Below are 19,284 nucleotides of genomic sequence, written 5' to 3'. Positions count from 1 at the left end.
GTATAATTGAAACCCAAGCACAAAAATTTGTAAGTCTACAACTGTGCCTCATGGTGTCTCACTAATAAAGGTAAAGGTAAAGGCCCTCCCGTTGATCGTCGATTTGCTCGAGCGGGCCCAGTAACGTCTCCATTGGAGACTTTGTTGTTACTGTGTTTGGCATATCGAATACTCTCGGTAGCTTGCCGGGCTCTCCGAGAGGGGCGGAGGAATCGAACTCGGGTCGGCCATGTTGGCCGCTTGTAAGGCGAATGCCCTACCCGCTGTGCCAATAACCCATGATGGTTCCTTGGCAAATATTTTCTCCAGGTCTCTAATTTCTCCCAAGAGGATCTGACCCCTTCCTACATTAGCCTTTCCAATGTGACTCATTTCTATGGTGAAGGAACCTTTAATCCCTTAATTCTTCTGGAAGAAACACCCTCCCAAACTAGCAAAATAGCTGAAGGAGATGCCCTCCCAAAACCCTGGTGTAGAGTCTTTAGTAGCTGCCAGAGAGGATGCTCTCCCATACCCTGGCATAGAGTCTTCTGAAAGCTGTGGGAGAGGATGCCACCCCCGTATCTCAGATTGACAGAGAATCATCCAATTGAATGTCTCCACAGTGATCTTTGTATCTACCTCCAAGCATCCTTGGGTAGATATCTGACTTTCAACACACAATCTCAGCTTATTTGTGGAGCTTCACCTATTCTGGGTGTGGCTTTTAAGAAAACTTGCCACAAATTGAAAGAAGAGGGAAAAAATTCTGCCCTGCTGTATCTTTTCCACTGGCTTGCTGGCTTGCTGTGTCTTTTACTGGGCTTTTCCTTTTCCTTTTCCTTTTTTTTTTCTTTCTTAAACCATCTAGAGTTAAACCTCTTTGCCTCTAGTTCCCTGCCTGAGTTTCCCAGGATCTTTTCGCTAGTGGGCTTATTCCTGTCTCTCCCATAATGGTCAGGATTACAGAATCATGCCAAAATGAGGGTCTATGCACACACACATTCACTTAGAGGTCATTACAGTCCGCTCCCATCCCCTTTTAGAGTGTTCAAAGGGAGCATACCTCCACAGCAGATTTTCACAGGTTACCTCTTTCCTCGTGGGGTTCTTCACTGCAATCTCCTGGCTGGCTCACCAAGAATAAAGTAGGCCCCCATGGGTAGCTTATGTGAGGCAGAGAGGAGAGAGATGGTCACTCTTTATTGATCCACCTCTGCTCCCCTGGGACCAGCTGAGAAAGTTGGGACCGATAAAATCTGTGATGAACCCCTTCACTTGCGGACCTTGAGTCCCATCAGCCCCACAAGATGGTCATCAAGCAACATCTGACTTTTGTTTGACCTCTAGGCATGGGAGTTAATCCCCACTACTGGGTTTCTCTGAGAGTCACGGACTCAGACTGGAGCGAGGAATTAACACTTTGCAGGAAAGAAAAGTCAGTCCTAAGCCTTATTCAGGACTTCAAGGTCTTTGTCCTATCTCACAGAAAAGAACTTCAGGCAGAGACAAGCAGTGAAGTAAAAAAAATATGCAGAGACTTTTAGGAAGGGAAAAGAGGGAGAGAAAAGGGAGAGAGAGCAATGCTCTCAAGAGAGAGCACGGGCATCTCCAGAAATGGAGAGAGCCCCAGTACACATCTCAAGAGGGGAGCCGTGGGTGACACATGTGCTCAGGCAACATATATGCTTGGCCACATGGACACAAGCTGCACATGGGCTCAGGCAGCAGATGCAGCAAACCCAGTTTGTTCTCTCTCTCTCTCTCTCTCTCTCTCTCTCTCTCTCTCTCTCTCTCTCTCTCTCTCTCTCTCTTTCCCCCACATGCAAGGCTATGCCACTGAGCAGTGTTCCAGTCTTGACACTCTCATTCAATCCTTAATAGGAAAAAGTATTTTTATAATTTCACATAATTTTACAAATTTTCATTGTCTTCCTAGGTAACTTTTTTTTTGTTTTTGTTTTTTGAGTCACACCCAGCGATGCACAGGGTTACTCCTGGCTTTGCACTCAGGAATTACTCCTGGTGGTGCTTGGAGGACTATAATGGATGCTGGGGACCAAACCCAGGTCAGCCTCATGCAAAGCAAACAACGCCCTACCCGCTGTACTATCGCTAAAGCCTGGTAACTGTATTTTACCATTCTATCCACAAAATGAATACATTGCTTACAAAAATGTTGCCATTAGAGATGAATGGCAATAAAATGACAACAAAGTAGTTGTGTAGCAGTAATTTATATAATGCCATCAGAAATTACAGATGTAACTGACCATTGGCTAAAACAAACCCCAAAGAAAATACAATCATTCATTGCATGCTCTAGTTGTTTGGTTGAAATTAAGATTCTCATTTTCAAAGTGAAATCAATAATTTATCTGAAAGAGAAAGAGAAAAACAAAGAATTTTAATTCTTATTCAATTCACATATCCTTAGAGAAAATTGCTCTGAACCAAGCAAGTTCTGAGTGATACAAATCAAATGGTAGCAAAGAATAAGAAATAGAACCAGACCCCAAAAGCTTACTGGAGAACTATTCATATCCCTTATATGATTAAATTAACCATTCTCAGAGATCTTACACAAGGAGCAATTAATCCTTTGTCAGTGTCAGAAAAGATTGCCTGGGGAAGGTGACAGGTGACTGAAATTTATGGATAAGACAGAATAACTCAAAAATTTCCATGGAAATCATATCATAAAGGCTTTTACTTGTGAGTAAAAGAAGAGAGGAGCCAAGATAATAATGCAGTCATGGATCTGGGAATGTTGACACCATGTTTATTGGACATCTCACATGTGTCAGACTCTGGGTTCAATGATCAGAGCACCAAAATAAATGAAATCATTCAATTAAAACACAGTGGTAGGGCGTTTGCCTTGCACGCAGCCAGCCCAGCAGAGCTGGGTTTGATTCCTCCGCCCCTCTCGGAGAGCCCAGCAAGCTACCGAGAGTATTCAATATGCCAAACACAGTAACAAGAAGTCTCACAATGGAGACATTACTGGGCCCGCTCGAGCAAATCAATGAACAACAGGAGGACAGTGGACAGTGTTTTATTTTATTTTATTTTTATAAAGTAACTGGAGTGATAGCACAGAGGGTAGGGCATTTGCCTTGCACGTGGCGACCCAGGTTCAATTGCTCCGTCCCTTTCTGAGAGCCCAGAAAGTTACCGAGAGTATCCCGCCCCACACAGCAGAGCCTGGAAAGCTCTTCATGGCGTATTCGATATGCTAAAAACAGGAACAATAGTTTTCACAATGGAGACATTATTGGTGCCCACTCGAGCACATCAATTAACAACGGGAGGACAGTGATACAGTGATACAGTGCTACAGTTAACATATTTGATTATATTTAATATTTGAACACCAATCCCAACACCGTTACACCTTTCCATCACCATATTTTGGATATTTCCATCCTGAACCCCAACATCTGCCCCAAAGCAGAATCAAAATAATTTATTTGGCAAGGTTTGTTATGAATAAATCACTGAAAATGCTCCAAAAACTTTTCTTAGAGGAGAGTGTGTGAAGATTGTTGTATTTCATCCAAGCCCTTCTATAAGAGACTACTAATATAGGGCTGAGCTTTGTGTGCATATATATATATATACATATATATGTGTGTGTATATATATATCTGTAAAAATATATTTCCCTCTAAGATTGGTTGCCTTCTACTTTAAAATCCATCAAATGTGGTGCACTACTCTTGGAGTATGAGTGGTCTGAGGTATGAGATGTTGTGCAGCCGCAAATGTGGCTGTGCAGTCCAGGGAGAGGTTTACTCATGGTTGAAGTTCAGCCCAAGCACATGGAGAACAGCCGTGGGCATGGTAGCAGTGGAGTTCTAGATATTTGGCTGCCGAGGTTGGGTCACTTGGGGTGGGGAAGGGTCTCGCCTGCCCCACTCCGGGGTGCTTTGAATGAAACAGCGTGGCAGAGGGTCCAGAGGTAAAATAATAGCAATAATCTTATGGAAAAATAATAATAAATGAAGTTCAGAAATAGTGAAGAAATCCTTCAGGAATTGTCAGATTGCGTATGAGGAAATTGAAGGATATTGGTAAACTGGTAAGTGAAAAGAGAGAGAAGGTAGCAAAGAAATGATTGAAAGGAATAATAACTAAAAATTTCCAAATCCTAAGGAAAACATCAACATACAAAGCTTATATAATGCCCCTTTTTTTGTTGTTGAATTTCTGTGAGATACACAGTTACAAGGTTGTTCATGATTGAGTTTCAGTCATACAATGTTCCTACACCCATTTTTTCGCCAGTGTACATTTCCTACCACCAATGTCCCTAGCTTTTCTCCTACTCCCAGTAGGAGGGAATCTGTCTCTTTGCCAGATACTTTTTTCTTCTTTTTATTTTCATTTTTTCCTTTTAGGCGCTGTGCTTTGCAATATTGCTGCTTAAAGAGTATCACGCATATCACTTTACCTCCTCTCAGCACTCAGTTCTAGTACAGAATTATCATTTCCAACTATCAGTGTCATAGTGTCTCTTTTCTGTCCTAATCACAGACATACCCCATTGTGGTAAGCTTTCTACTATCCACCAGTCCTCCTTTGCCCAGATTTTTAATGCAAAAAGACATACCCCAAAACACAGCATTGTTTGATTATCCAAAGTTACAAGTTAAATGACCCAAAATTACAAGAAAGATTTCAGCATATTTTTTAATGGAAGGAATACATAATGTACAAAGACACTCAGTTCTGATTATATCAAATTTGTCAGCAGAAATATTAGAGTCTAGGGGAAAGTGGAGTGAAATATTGACAATTCCAAAAGATAAAAACTGTCAAAAGTACTCTACCTCACAAAATAATGGTTCATATATGAAGGAGAAATAAAATAATTTACAGATAAATGGATGTTAATGGATTTTACCATTCTCAATCCTGTGCTACAGAAATATTATATTGACTATTCTATATGAAAAGAATGGGTCCTCCCATTGTTCATTGATTGGCTCGAGCGAGCACCAGTAATGTCTCCATTGTCAGACTTGTTGTTATTGTTTTTGGCATATTGAATACGCTGTGGGGAGCTTGCCAGACTCTGCCATGTGGGCAAGATACTTTCAGTAGCTTTCTGGGCTCTCCGAGAGGGACAGAGGAATTGAATCCAGGTCATCTGCGTGCAATGCAAATATAAAAAGAAAAAAACAAAAAATGAAACATTAAGAAAGCTGATAAATTGTCTAGTGCAGCGTTAGCTACATAAACAAAGTAAAGTGAGGAGTCACACTATTTAGTCTAATGAGTGAGTTGATGCTACCACAAGAATGACTGTATAGAATAAGAGAGAAAAATACAATGGCAATAGAATATATAGTATTGAACAAAAATAAACCTGGATTACAGAACTCAGATTGTGAAATAGTGGCGGGAATGTGTGTGTGTGTTGGGAGCATAGGGACATGTGAGGAGAAGAACTAGAAGTAATTTAGGAAAGGTGGTAGAAGGTCTTGGGCATTTTGGCCGGTACAATAGTACAGAGGGTATCTAGCATTTACCTTGCATGTAGTCAATCCAAGATCAATCGCTGGCAACCCATATGGTCCCTCAAGACACACAGGAATGACCCATAAGTGTAGAGCCAGGAGTAAGCCTGAGCACAGCCAGACGTGGCCCAAAGGACAAAACAAATATAAACACCATTTTAATCATTCTGCCTAAAACTATAATTAAATATATATTTATATGTGACATATATTCGATGATCACTTCCTTGTAGAATGGTGAGATCCTGGTAGTGAATCCATGATAGAGCTCACGGAGGATCTTGATGTATTGAGTTTGAACACCTTGTTTGACTAGGGCTTCGGTGACCACTTCAGTCTCAGCAGAATCAAAGGACTTCTTTAAATCAATGAATATTAGACAGAGCGGCAACTTGAACTCCCAAGAAACCTGAACGTTTCCAGGTGTGTCTCCCCATAACAATAACAACTGTAGCACTGTAGCACTGTCCTCCCCTTGTTCTTCGATTTGCTCAAGTGGGCCCAGTAACGTCTCCATTGTGAGACTTGTTACTGTGTTTGGCATATTGAATACGTCACGGGTAGCTTGCCAGGCTTTGCTGTGCGGGCTAGATACACTCGGTAGCTTGCTGGGCTCTCCGAGAGGGGTGGAGGAATCGAACCCGGCTCGGCCAGTCCGGCAGCATGCAAGGCAAAAGCCCTACCACTGTGCTATCGCTCCACCCAAGAATAACAAAAACAATATTAATAACAATAATAGAACAACAATAGCAAATTGTTTATAAGCATGTGATGATACAAGTCACGTCCAAATTTTCTAAGTACTGTCACTGTCACTGTCCTCCCATTGTTCATCAATTTGCTTGAGCGGACCCAGTAACTTCTCCACTGTGAGACTTGTTATTGTGTTTGGCACATGGAATACGTCACGGGGAGCTTGCCAGGCTTTTTCGTGCAGGCGAGATACTCTCGGTAGCTTGCCAGGCTCTCTGAGAGGGGCGGAGGAATCGAACTCGAGTCAGCCATGTCGGTCACGTGCAAGGCAAACACCCTACTCATTGTGCTTTCACTCCAGCACAATAAATAAAATAGAAATCAACCACAAAAAGGAAAGATCACAATTTTTTTAATTCTTTATTTTTATAAATTTATTCACAAAAAATCATTATATTCAATATTGAAAAACCAATTCCACCACCATTGCACATTCTCACCACCATATTTCAAAAGATCCACCCCCAATCCCAAACCGTGGCCCCAAAGTAGATCTAAAATAATTAATTTTATATTGCTTGTTGTGAATAATTGGCTAAAAATGGTCCAATAAGGATTCATTAGAAGAGAGTGTGCAAGATTATTGTATTTCACTCTGAAGCCATTAAGCCATTGTATAAGAGATTACTAACATGTTAGTTAAAGTTTGAGCCTTGTGTGCTCAAATATATATATTTGCTCAATTATATATATTTTTATATACATGTAAAATTTCCCCCATGGATTTGGTGGTCTTCCACTTTAAACCCCGTCAAATGTGGTGTGCTACTCTTGGTATATCAATGGTGTAGAGTAAGAGATGTCAAGTGGCTACAGATTCATTCATGGGTGAGACTTGTCCAAGCCAATGGAGAGTGGCCGTGAGCATGGTGGCAAGTGAGTTCTGGAGTTTTTCAGCTCCTGGGGCTCTGTTGGGGTAGGGAGGGGAACTCATCCACCTCCTTTTGAGTTGTTCTGGATGAGACAGCCTGGCGTGCATCTATGTGGCATGTCATTCTATGTTGCTCTTCCGAGAGCTTTATTTCTGAGTCTCTGGATCATGACTGCTCATGAGATTACATGTCAAACTTTCTTAACCCTGGCCCCCACCTGGTCTCTCTCTCTGGTGTTCAAAGCTTCTGTGCCCATCCTGCAGGCTGGAAGCACTGACGCAGATTAGCAAGAAACCAAGTGGATGCTCAGAGTTGGGAGAACTCAGACTTATTACCCCAGTGGGCCCAGCATAACTTGTGCTCAAAGTGATGGACTCCCAAGGAGAGTATAGATCCCATTGTACAAAGTCCCAGGAAGGGGAAGTGTCAGGCAAGGGTTGTACACAGGGTTGTGAGTTCTAAGTACGGTGGTGGGTGAGCACTATGATGGAAGTTTCCAGGTTGTTCTCAACACCTCAGCACATTGGCCTGCAAGTTCCTTCTGAGGTTCCTTTTCTTGGAATTATGTGCCCTACTGGCCAGCTAGGCCGTTTCCTGGAGGATTGGAGGGCATAGGGTGTGACTTGGGTCCACTTATTCTTAGTGTGGCAAGGAAAACAAAATCAAAATAAATGACTGGACTAAATGTGAAAGTTTTCATAGTGAGAGAAACAAGCACATAAACTGAAAGATAGCCGACTAATTTGGAGAAGGTATTTTCACATCATATCCTGATAAGGAGTTAATAGTTCACATATGTGGAACAAGTCACATAAATCAACAAGAAAAGGGGAAATAACCCAATTCCCAAAATGTGATTGAAGACCAGAACAGATAGATACTTCTCCAAAGATGATATGCAGATGGCTCACAGGAAATTTAAAAATTGCTCAATGTAACTTATTAGGGAAGTGTAACTCAAAACACAATGAGACATCCACTTCACACCTGTAAGAATGGTCTGTCGCAAAAAAAAAAAAAGAGAGAGACCGAAAAACCAAAAACAAGACATTTGGCTAAGTTGTGGAGAAAAGAGACTTGTACAGGGCTAGGGTGATGTTAATTATTGAAGAATCAGTGGAAACAAGAGGGAGAGTCCTTTATAAAACTAAAAATGAGGGCCAGAGAGATAGTACGGAGGCCCAAACATTTGGTCTGCATAGAATCAACCCTGGCTCCATCTCCATCTCCACCAAACACCATCAGGAGAGCAGTGTATACCCTGAGCACCAATGGATGTGGCTCCCAAACAAAAAAATCTGAAAATGGAAATACCCTGTGAATTAGCAATAACACTCCTAGGTATTTATGTGAAGGATCTGAAAAAAATAATTCAGAATATTTATTTGCTAGCACAGCAGGTAGGGTGTTTGCCTTGCACACGGCTGACCCCGGTTTGATTTCTCCACCCCTCTCGGAGAGCCCAGCAAGCTACTGAGAGTATCTCACCCACACAGCAAAGCATGGCAAGCTACCCATGATGTATTGGATATGCCAAAAATAATAACAACAAGTCTCACAATTTGTGTGAGAAGTTACTGGTGTCCGCTCCAGTAAATCGATGAACAACAGGAGGACAGTGCTACAGTGCTACTATTTGCATCCCTATATATACAAAGTAACATTTTCCTTAGCCAAAACATTGGAATTATTTTTTTTAGCAATCAAACTTTTATTGATGTTTCCTTTTTTTTAATTAGTGAAACACCATGAGGTACAGTTGTAGACTTACAAACATTCATGCTTGGGTTTCAGTTATTCAATGATCGAGTACCCATTCCTCTACCAGTGCCCATTCCTTCACCACCACTGATCCCAGTAGCCATCCCACCCCCAGCATTGGAATACTTTAAGTGAAACTGGTGGCATAAGGAAATTTTAGTATTCATTTGCAGTGAAAATGTACCCTATAATTTAAAAAAAGATCAAAATATGCCTTTAGAGACAAAATGGGTATAATTTAGATATTTTACTACATGTACTAAGGATGGAAATAAAAGACAATTCCAGATGGTTTCACATTTATGTGAAATAAATAACCAAAGCAATAAGGGTGAAGCACAACAAAAATAGCTCCTTGATTGTGGTAGACACAGATGTTACCAGAGGAAAGATCAGAAGAAGATGGCAGAAAGATAGAGGGGGATCTTTGTGAATGTGGATCAAATGGTGGTTGTATGTATAGAGACATAATGCCAAATTTTTTTAATTTAGATACTATATAAAACCAATGGTAAATCACTGCAAAAAAATTAAGTTAAAATAAACCCATGCAAGGACCAGAGCGACAGCAGAGTGTGTAGGGCATGCATTTTTGCCTTGTACACGACTTAACCAGGTTTGATCCCCAGGATCTTTCAGAGCACAGCCAGGAGGAATTTCTGAGTGCAGAGCCAGGAGTAACCCTGAGCATCTCTGGGTGTGACCCAAAAAGCCAAATAAATAAATAAATAAATGCATATATGGATTAATTAATTTAATGGATCACAAAAGTTTTACATGTTTAAGAGAAACTGTGATAATCAAAGATGTTTATAGATTTTTGTCAGATTTCTGCAGTCACTTTCTTTCTTTTTTTAAATCAAGTTACTGTGATATACAGTTACAAAGCTTTCATGTTTGAACTTCAGCCATATAATGATCAAACACCCATCCCTCCACCAGTGCACATTTTCCACCACCAATGTCCCCAATATTCCGCCTCCCCCAGACTCTATCCCTCTTCTCACCCTGCCTCTATGGCGGACAACTTACCCAATATACTCTCTCTACATTTGGGCATTATAATTTGCTTGAATTTTCCCACCACCCTTAAAGCCTGCCTGTCAGGGGCAAACACCAGATAATTTATTTTCTATTGCTCACTTTGAATATGATGAGAGGTTGCTTGGCCACAGAAGCAGCCACACACTTCTGGAATTCTAAGATTGTAAATGATTTGGGTCCAGAGACATCTCTGAAGGGCAATAATCCATTTTGGGATCCTACTGGGAAACCCTGGGCCAGGGCTGTTGGTGCGCTGTGATGGCACCCAGGGGCAGATTGTGGGTGTGACAGCCAGGATCAAGAGCAAGTGAGGAGCCAGGGAGGACAGCCTGACCCTCTGCTGTCACTGTGTGGCCTGGAGTCTTAGTCCTGGAACCTGCATACCTGGGCCTTGCTTCTGGAAGCTCGTGGTTGCCGGGGCTTCATCCAGAGCCGGCAGAGAGAGCGCACCTGCTCCACCTGAGGTCTGCAGTCACTTTCAACAGAGAATTCTGCATCTGTTGTGTTACCAAGAGTCTTGAGAAGATTTTATCTAGATTATAACTAGAACATGTTAAGTTCATGAGGCCACAGACAACATGGTGAGTTCACTGCTACATAGTTAGCGTGTGTTAGAAATTTGATAAATATTTGTTGAAGAATAATATCATGAAGCAACAGTGGATAATATAAATTTATACCAGAAACATTATGTTTTTAATTTGGAGATGTCTGAATGCCTGGATTTTGATTAAAATGCCTGGTGCAGATAAAAGCGGTGAGATTTATGTTTATTTTATTTAGAATTCCAAACTATCTTAGTGGGCCTGGTTAGTTTCTTTATTTGTGGCCTCCAAGTTTGATAAGCTTGACCCAACTGTTTATTGGGATTTTGAGAGTTTTGTAAAAACAGATCGTTGGACCCCCAGGGAGGCCTAGTGCATGAGTATGAAAGGGTCAGTTGTGAGTACGTTTTGGGGGGAACTTTGATCCTTGTGTGTACTCACTGTTCTTGTAGAACTGCTTCCTTTGCATTCCAATACTTTTAATATTTTGTCGAGTTGAGTAAACTCAAATATCCAAGCTGGTGCAAGCAATAGAGTCTCATTTGGACAATAAGTTTGAAAATAGAAGAGAAATAATATTTACAAGGTAAAGGTAAAGATAAAGGCCCTCCCGTTGTTCATCGATTTGCTCGAGCGGGCCCAGTAACATCTCCATTGGAGACTTTGTTGTTACTGTGTTTGGCATATCGAATACGTCATGGGTAGCTTGCCAGGCTCTGCCGTGCGGGCGAGATACTCTCGGTAGCTTGCCGGGCTCTCCGAGAGGGCCGGAGGAATCGAACTCAGGTGGGCCATGTTGGCTGCGTGCAAGGCAAACTCCCTATCGCTGTGCTATCGCTCCAGCCCTTTGAAATACTTTTTTGGGGGGATTAGATATCTTCCAAATAGGAAAATAATATCCACAGTATGAACCCTCCATTAATTGTCAGTTAAAACATATTTATCAAAAAAATGACCATTCAGTTTAAAGGCTAATATTTGGATTTTAAGAACATAATAGGTTTATAAGCAAATTTGTATTATTCGCAAACACATTTCTAGTTCAAAATCAATTAAACCACATTGCTATTTAATTCATTTGACCAAGTGCCAATGACTAAACTTTATAATCCAGACAAAATTTTGCTTAGTGAATATATTATTCATAAGGGAAAAAAACTATCATCTTATACTCAGAGCTAGTCAGGGCTTCATAACTGTGTATAAATGGTATGAATGACATGTATGTACATGTATTTTCAAGTGTGTGTGTGTGTGTGTGTGTGTGTGTGTGTGTGATGAGATGCCAGGGTTTTAGATCACAAGGTAAAATAAGAAACTTTTTCATTACTTCCAACATTTTATATAAAAATTAAAAGGGAAGAAATAAAATTATATAAGCACTGTAGCACTGTCCTCCCATTGTTCATCGATTTGCTTGAGCGGGCCCAGTAACGTCTTCATTGTAAGACTTGTTGTTACTGTGTTTGGCATATCAAATACATCAGGGAAATCTTCCCAGGCTTTGCCGTGCAGGCGAGTTACTCTCGGTAGCTTGCCAGGCTCTCTGAGAGGAGCGGAGGACTCGAGCCCGGCTCGGCGGGGCCGGCTGCGCGCCAGGCAAACGCCATACCACTGTATTATCACATAAAGAAAATACTTCATTTTGATCACTTGATCACTTGACATCCGTTACTCATCCATTTGCTTGAGTGGGTGCCAGTATGTCTCCATTCGTCCCTGTGGCGTGCAAATGTAGCCCAATGGCTTCTGCTCGCTCCAGGAACACGAAGAGCCTCAAATCATTTTTTCAGGGCCTTGACGAAGAAATCTGACCATCTCATAGGTGGGCGGCCAAGAGTTCTTTTGACATCCCATGGAATCCAGTCAGTAATGGCTCTAGTCCAGAAGTCATCTTCAAATCACATTACATGTCCAGCCCACCTAATTTTTGATGCCTTGGCAAAGGAGACAGCGTCCCTGATTCTTGATCATCGACAGAGGTCAGAACTCCGCATTCTTTCTCTGACTTGAGTGAAGCGTAATACTCCAAGCATAGCTCTTTTGATTCCTCTTTGGGGGATCCAAATAGCGTTCTCATCCTGTTTTTGTAGGGCCCAGACCTCCGAGGCATATGTTAGTGCAGGGAGAACAGTGGAGTCGAAGAGATGTGCCTGGAGCTATGGGTTCTTCATCCTCTTAGCTATTACTTTGATGCTCTTGAAGGTGTCCCATGCCGCTCTCTTCCTCCTGCACAGTTCAGGTGCCAGGTCATTTGTCATAAAGAAAATATTTCATTTTAGAGGTCACAATATGGGTGAGGAGCACTGCTGTTGGAAGCAGGTGAAGGAACCAACCCCCAGGTGACCCTGAGCAATAAGGACATTGACCAAGCCACTCTCTTCCTCTAGGCCATCAAACTCAACTCAAGGTGAAAGCTTAGGAGACTGAGAATGGTGAAGCTCTATTTGATATCAAATAAAAACAAGTTGTCCTGATATTTTCACTGGATAAAAATTGCTATGTTTATCCAGTGAAAAACTATTACTATTGCTGAAGTTGACCAAAAAATCGTCCAGCAAGGATCTCAGGGGACTTAAAGAGCTTATACTTCTATCTGGGCTGGAGCAATAGCACAGCAGTAGGGCATTTGCCTTGCACGCAGCCAACATGGCCCACCTGAGTTCAATTCCTCCACCTCTCTCGGAGAGCCTGGCAAGCTACCGAGAGTATCTCGCCCGCATGGCAGAGCCTGGCAAGCTACCTGTGATGTATTCGATATGCCAAAACACAGTAACAACAAAGTCTCCAATGGAGACATTACTGGGCCCGCTTGAGCAAATCTATGAACAACAGGAGGACAGTGACAGTGACAGTGATTCTTCCATCTTCATACACACACACATTGATTCCTCCTCCCCTCTCGGAGAGCCCGGCAAGCTACCGAGAGTATTCTATATGCCAGACACAGTAACAACAAAGTCTCCAATGGAGACGTTACTGGGCCCGCTCGAGCAAATCGACATTGGACATAAAAAATAAAAAATCCAATTTATCAGATATACATGATGCATCAAATTTGTGAAGTTCTGGGAACTCACATGAGCTGTAGCAATCTCAACAAGTCTGTCTGTGAAAAAGATTGCTGACCTAGAAGATTTTCAGAAAGGAAGCCCAATGCATTGTCAGCTTTGTTGAAACCATGCCTCAGATTGAAGAGCGGTAATTTTTTTTTCACATGCAACCCAAATAATTTGACTTATATCACCCTTCTATGTTATCACACATGAATGAATGCAATCAATATTTGAATTAATTTAAAATATACATATTTTTACCATGATTTTGTGACTCAAATATTGCATTATGTGAAAAAATTCTTCAAAGGACAGGAATCATTTTCTTATTAAAGCATTGTGATTTATATCATTTTTCATAGTTGAGTTTTTCAAGTGGAGTCTGAGTTACAATGTTCCAACACCAATACCATCACCAGTGTCAGCTTCCCTCCACCAATGCCCACAGTTTCAATTGGCCCAATCGCATTGGTCACGTCCATTGTCATCGGTTGGCTTCACTGGGCATGAACTGATTAACTCAGTTATCTCCGAAGATACCTTCCAGCTCCAGAGATCTTGTGATTGGTCCTAATACCTGCCATTGATGTAATTTCATGATATGTGACGAGGATGCTCAATACCTGCTATGGAGCCTTCCAGGTTCTGGTTCTGGTTGCTTCTATATCAGAAGTCAGTGGCTACTCTGCCAGTGGGAGTCAGGACAAGTGATGTCTCCTGGTCACTTGTCTTTGAGATTTCCAAGCCTCTACTCTCTGCAATAAGGTCCATTTTCCAAACATTAGAAGAGGACAACAACAAGTTTCTGGTGTCCCATCCAGAACCTGATTTGTTCAGAACAATAGGGAAAATTGTTAAGTCTCCACTTCTAACCTTCAATCCACCCTGGTATGCCTGAACTTTCTACTTTCCAGTTTGTGAAACAGACAAAGGAGAAGAGGAGGAAGCTAAAGCAGAAATTCGAAATGCCACGTAGAAATGATAAATTTCAGACTTACCCAACAAGCAAAGAATGGGACAGCAATGGACAATACCAGAAAGCACTCTTTAGAATGGAAGCATCTTTGTTAATAGCCATTATCCTGAGAATCAGCTCTGTCCTAAGATTTTTATACTGAAATTCAACGGTCCTTACAAACGCCTTTCTAAGTATAATATTTCCATTTAGTAAATAAAGAAAGTGAGGTACAAATTAATCAGTTAACCTCCAGGAACTGTGAGATAGAAATGGGATCGAACTCAGATCTAATGCATGAAACCAGAGCTTCCGGTGTGCTTTTTATTTTATTGATTTACTTTTTTAGATACTTTTCTTCTTTTTAAAAAAATTTTCAAATGAGATACAATTACAGACTTACACGCTTTCGTGATTATGTTTCCGTCACACAATGGTTGAGTACCCATCCCTCCACCAGTGTCCATTCTCCACAAATGTTTCCCACTATCCTACCTGCCACTCCCACTCCATCCCACCTCTCCACCCCGGGGCAGGAACATTCCCTTTTACTGTCTCTCTCCTTCTGGGTGTTATGGTTTGCAATAAAGATAATAAGTGGCCTTCCAATCCCATCAGAAAATGGGGCGATGAAATGAACAAAAACTTTCTCAAAGAAATCCGAATGGCCAAAAGGCACATGAAAAAATGCTTTTCATCACTAGTCATCAGGGAGATGCAGGCCAAAACAACAATGAGATATCATCTCACAGCACAGAGACTGGCACATATTCAAAAGAACAGGTGTGTTTTTTAGAAGAGCTTCCCAAGGAGGGATCAGAGAGACAGTGGGTAAGGCACTTGCCTAGTACATGACTGACCAGCAACCCATATGGTCCCCGAAGCTACCAGGAGTATTACCTGAGTGCAGAATATGCCCTGAGCACCACTAGATGTGGCCCTAAAACAAAGTAAACAACAAGAAAAGTTTCCCAGAAAAGTAGTCATTGGAATTAGATGGCCATCCAGAATTAATTTTCTTGCCCATTCACTCCCTCTTGTGGCTCAATTAAATATATCACTTCTACAGCAAGGGAATGAAGCTTATTTAGGAAAGTGCAGTGTGTTCTATTGCTTCTTTTTTCTTTTCTTTTCTTTCTTTTCTCTTTGCTCCTAGACTATGAGTATTCTGGGGACTATGATCACAAGTAACTGATTCTTCGATGCTACTTTAGGAGTAAGCAGAGGGTCTATTACTTATTGGTGCTAAATATTTATTTGCTGAATATTTATTGACAAAAAACAAAATACTATTGACACTTTTTTCTTCAGTAAGAACTCCTGATGCTGATGTGGAACTCCATCAGGAAACACTGATAAGATAAAAGTAAGTAAAAAAAAAGTAAAGGCCCTCCCGTTGATCATCGATTTGCTCGAGCGGGCCCAGTAATGTCCCCATTGGAGATTTTGTTGTTACTGTGTTTGGCATATCGAGTAGGCCACGGGGAGCTTGCCAGGCTCTGCCGTACGGGCGAGATACTCTCGGTAGCTTGCCGGGCTCTCCGAGAGGGGCGGAGGAATCGAACTCGGGTCTTTCATGTTGGCTGCGTGCAAGGCAAACGCCCTACCGCTGTGCTATTGCTCCAGCCCGATAAGATAAAATTTTTACAAAAAATAGTTTTTCGATCAATTTTTTAACTCTTGTAGCCCATGATTTAAACTAAACCATTATTCTTTGAATATTTTTTTTATGTAGCACAATGATTTTCAGCTGCATTTGAGCGATAGCACAGTGGTAGGGCGTTTGCCTTACACGCTGGTCAGCTCATTCGACCCAGGCTCGAATCCTCCACCCCTCTTGGAGAGCCCAGCAAGCTAAGGCAAAGCCTGGCAAGCTATCCGTGACGTATTCGATATGCCAAACACAATAACGATAAGTCTCACAATGAGGATGTTACTGGGTCCACTCGAGCAAATTTATGAACAATGGGAGGACAGTGCTACAGTGCTACAATGACTTCAACTCACAAGATTTTCTAGGTCAGATGTTCTAATAATCCACCGTGGAAACAAAACAGATGTGTACATTTGGACAAACCAGTATAAGAAATCCTTTGAACCATCACTTGATCACTTGACTTCCCATTACTCATCGATTTGCTTGAGTGGGCACCAGTAACGTCTCCATTTGTCCCTGTCGTGTGCTAGTGTAGCCCAATGGCGTCTGTTCCTTCTAGGAACATGAAGAGACTCAAACCAATTGTTCAGGGTCTTGATGAAGAAGTCTGACCATCTGGTAGGTGGGCACCACGCGGTCTTTTGATGTCCCGTGGAATCCAGTCAGTAACAGCTCTAGTCCAGCAGTTGTCTCTAAATCTCATTACATGTTCAGCCCATCTGATTTTCAACACCTTGGTAAATGAGATAGTGTTCCTGATTCTTGACCGTCGACAGAGGTTGGAACTCAGGATTCTTTCTCTCATTTAAGTGAAACATGATACTCCAAGCATAGCTCTTTCAATTCCTCTTTGGAAGACCCAAATAGTGTTCTCATCCTGTTTTTGTAGGGCCCAGGTCTCTGAGGCATATGTTAATGCAGGAAGAACAGTGGAATTGAAGAGTTGTGCCCAGAGCCAGAGTTTCTTCGTCCTCTTAGCTATTTCTTAGACGCTCGTAAGGCATTCCAAGCTGCTCTCTTCCTCCTGCGCAACTCAGGTGCCAGGTCATTTGTCATGTTGACCTCTCAACCTAGGTACACATAACTGTTGCATTCAGAGATGGTCATTCCATTGAGAGCGAATGGAGCATCAGGAACGAGGCTGTTTCTCATAAACATTGTCTTCGTGAGATTCAGCTGTAGTCCGACCTTTCTACACTCACGGTCGAAGTCGGCCAGCATTTGTGTCGCTTGGCTAATGTTTAGTGTTATTAGAACAATGTCATCAGCAAAGCAGAGGTGATGTAGTTGCCGACTATCTATCTTCACTCCCATTCCTTCCCATTCCAATTGTTGCATGATGTTCTTGAGAGTGGCACTGAAGAGTTTCAGTGAAATGGTATCACCTTGCCGAACTCCTCTCTTGACATAGATGATCACTTCTTTGTAGAATGGTGAGATCCTGGTAGTGAATCCGTAATACAGCTCACAGAGGATCCTGATGTATTGAGTTTGAATGCTCTGATTGGCTAGGGCTTTGATGACTGCTTCCATCTCAACAGAATCAAAGGCCTTCTTTAAATCAGTGAATGTTAGACAGAGCAGCATCTTGAACTGCTGAGAAACCTCAATGAGCTTGGTTGTCGTGTGGATATGGTCGATGGTGCCGAATCCTTTTTGGAACCAGCTTGCTCGCATGGTTGTTCTTCATCTAGTGTTCTGCCAATCCTACTCAGGATGACTCGAGTGAACAGCTTGTAGATGACAGATAATAGGCAGATCGGGCAATAGTTGCCAATGTCGTGGATGTCTTCCTTCTTGTACAGCAGTACAGTCCTGCTGGTTTTCCACTGGGACAGAACCTTGCATTCAGACAGGTAGCGTGTGAAGAGCCGAGACAGCATATTGATAAGTACTGACAGCAGGTTCTTCAGGTGTTCGGGTCTGACCTTGTCTGGGCCGGGTGCTGTTCATTTCTTTACCATCAATTTGAAGCATCAATTTTTATGAAACATGAGAAAAACCTTCCTTGAGTTAGTTTCTGCAGTACTCTTTCGAAAGCTTTCAATCAGTTCTCTAGATGGCCAAAGCACGTGGCTAGCAGCGTTTCAATAAACCCAGGAGAGAGAAGGGGTTCCACATGGCCCTTAGGGGGAAGAATGAGGTCTGCACTCTGGAATAGGTAGCAGAGGGAGTGATAATGAAGTAACAGCTGTGGTAGCCACCGTGGTAGTGGGAGAAGCGAGAATTCCAGGCCAGCTACAGGATATCTTATTTTGGACAGAAATGCATCAGAAACCCGCAGGAAGGAACTGACCAGCTGGGGGCGCTGTGGGAGTATAGCCAGTGGGGGAGAGTAGGTGGCAGCTGGGGTAGAGCCAAGGTAGCAAAGGTCATTAGTAAAGAAAACTTGGAAAGTGAGATAGGCACAAGGAGAGGGGAGGGTGAGAGAGAGAAGGGAGTGCAAGAGAGAGAGAAAGACAGAACATATTTTCCCCCAGTGGTCCACGCAACTGGCAGTAATTTGGAGGACAATTAAAGTTGAATAGTTAAAGGTCCCATTTTTAGGCCACATAAGACCATCAACCAGGGAATATTGAGGCCAAACAACATCAGAGAAACGTATCAGACGCTTGGGACAGATCAAGTATCTTCAGGGAACATAAAAGGCAGCCCAGAGGGATGTCAGGCTTAGGTTTCAATTTTTAGTTCTCCATCTGAATCGGACCAAATCACGGAAAGTTACAGTAAACAATGAGGGAAGTTCAACTGAATGCTGACGTCTCAAGACATTCCCGGAAAACAGCGATTATTAGAGAGGGAGAGAACATCTTCTCTCTCATATCCCACGGAGAAAAAGCAGAAGGGAACAGAAGGGAAAGCAAGCATCCCCTGGGGGGGTCACTCCAATTTCCCAGATTGAGGCGTACCCTGATGAGCGCTTGTGGGTTTTGGGTTTACGGAGCCGTTCTGGATTCACAGAATAGGGCAGCCAAGTGAAGAGGTCATGGGACAAAAACATATGGGGGAGGGGGGTTGTATGTAGACTTACTAAGGCCAGGTGCAGAATTCAGGAAGCAGTGGCCATGCATGGACTAGAGTGAGAAAAGAAAAGAATATCTGCAACTGGAGTAAGGTCTGGGTTTGGGGTACTATCA

The sequence above is a fragment of the Sorex fumeus genome, unplaced genomic scaffold, assembly GCF_029834395.1.
Source record: "Sorex fumeus unplaced genomic scaffold, SorFum_2.1 ptg000007l, whole genome shotgun sequence".
NCBI classification, from domain to species: domain Eukaryota; kingdom Metazoa; phylum Chordata; class Mammalia; order Eulipotyphla; family Soricidae; genus Sorex; species Sorex fumeus.
This window is presented reverse-complemented; position numbering follows the sequence as displayed.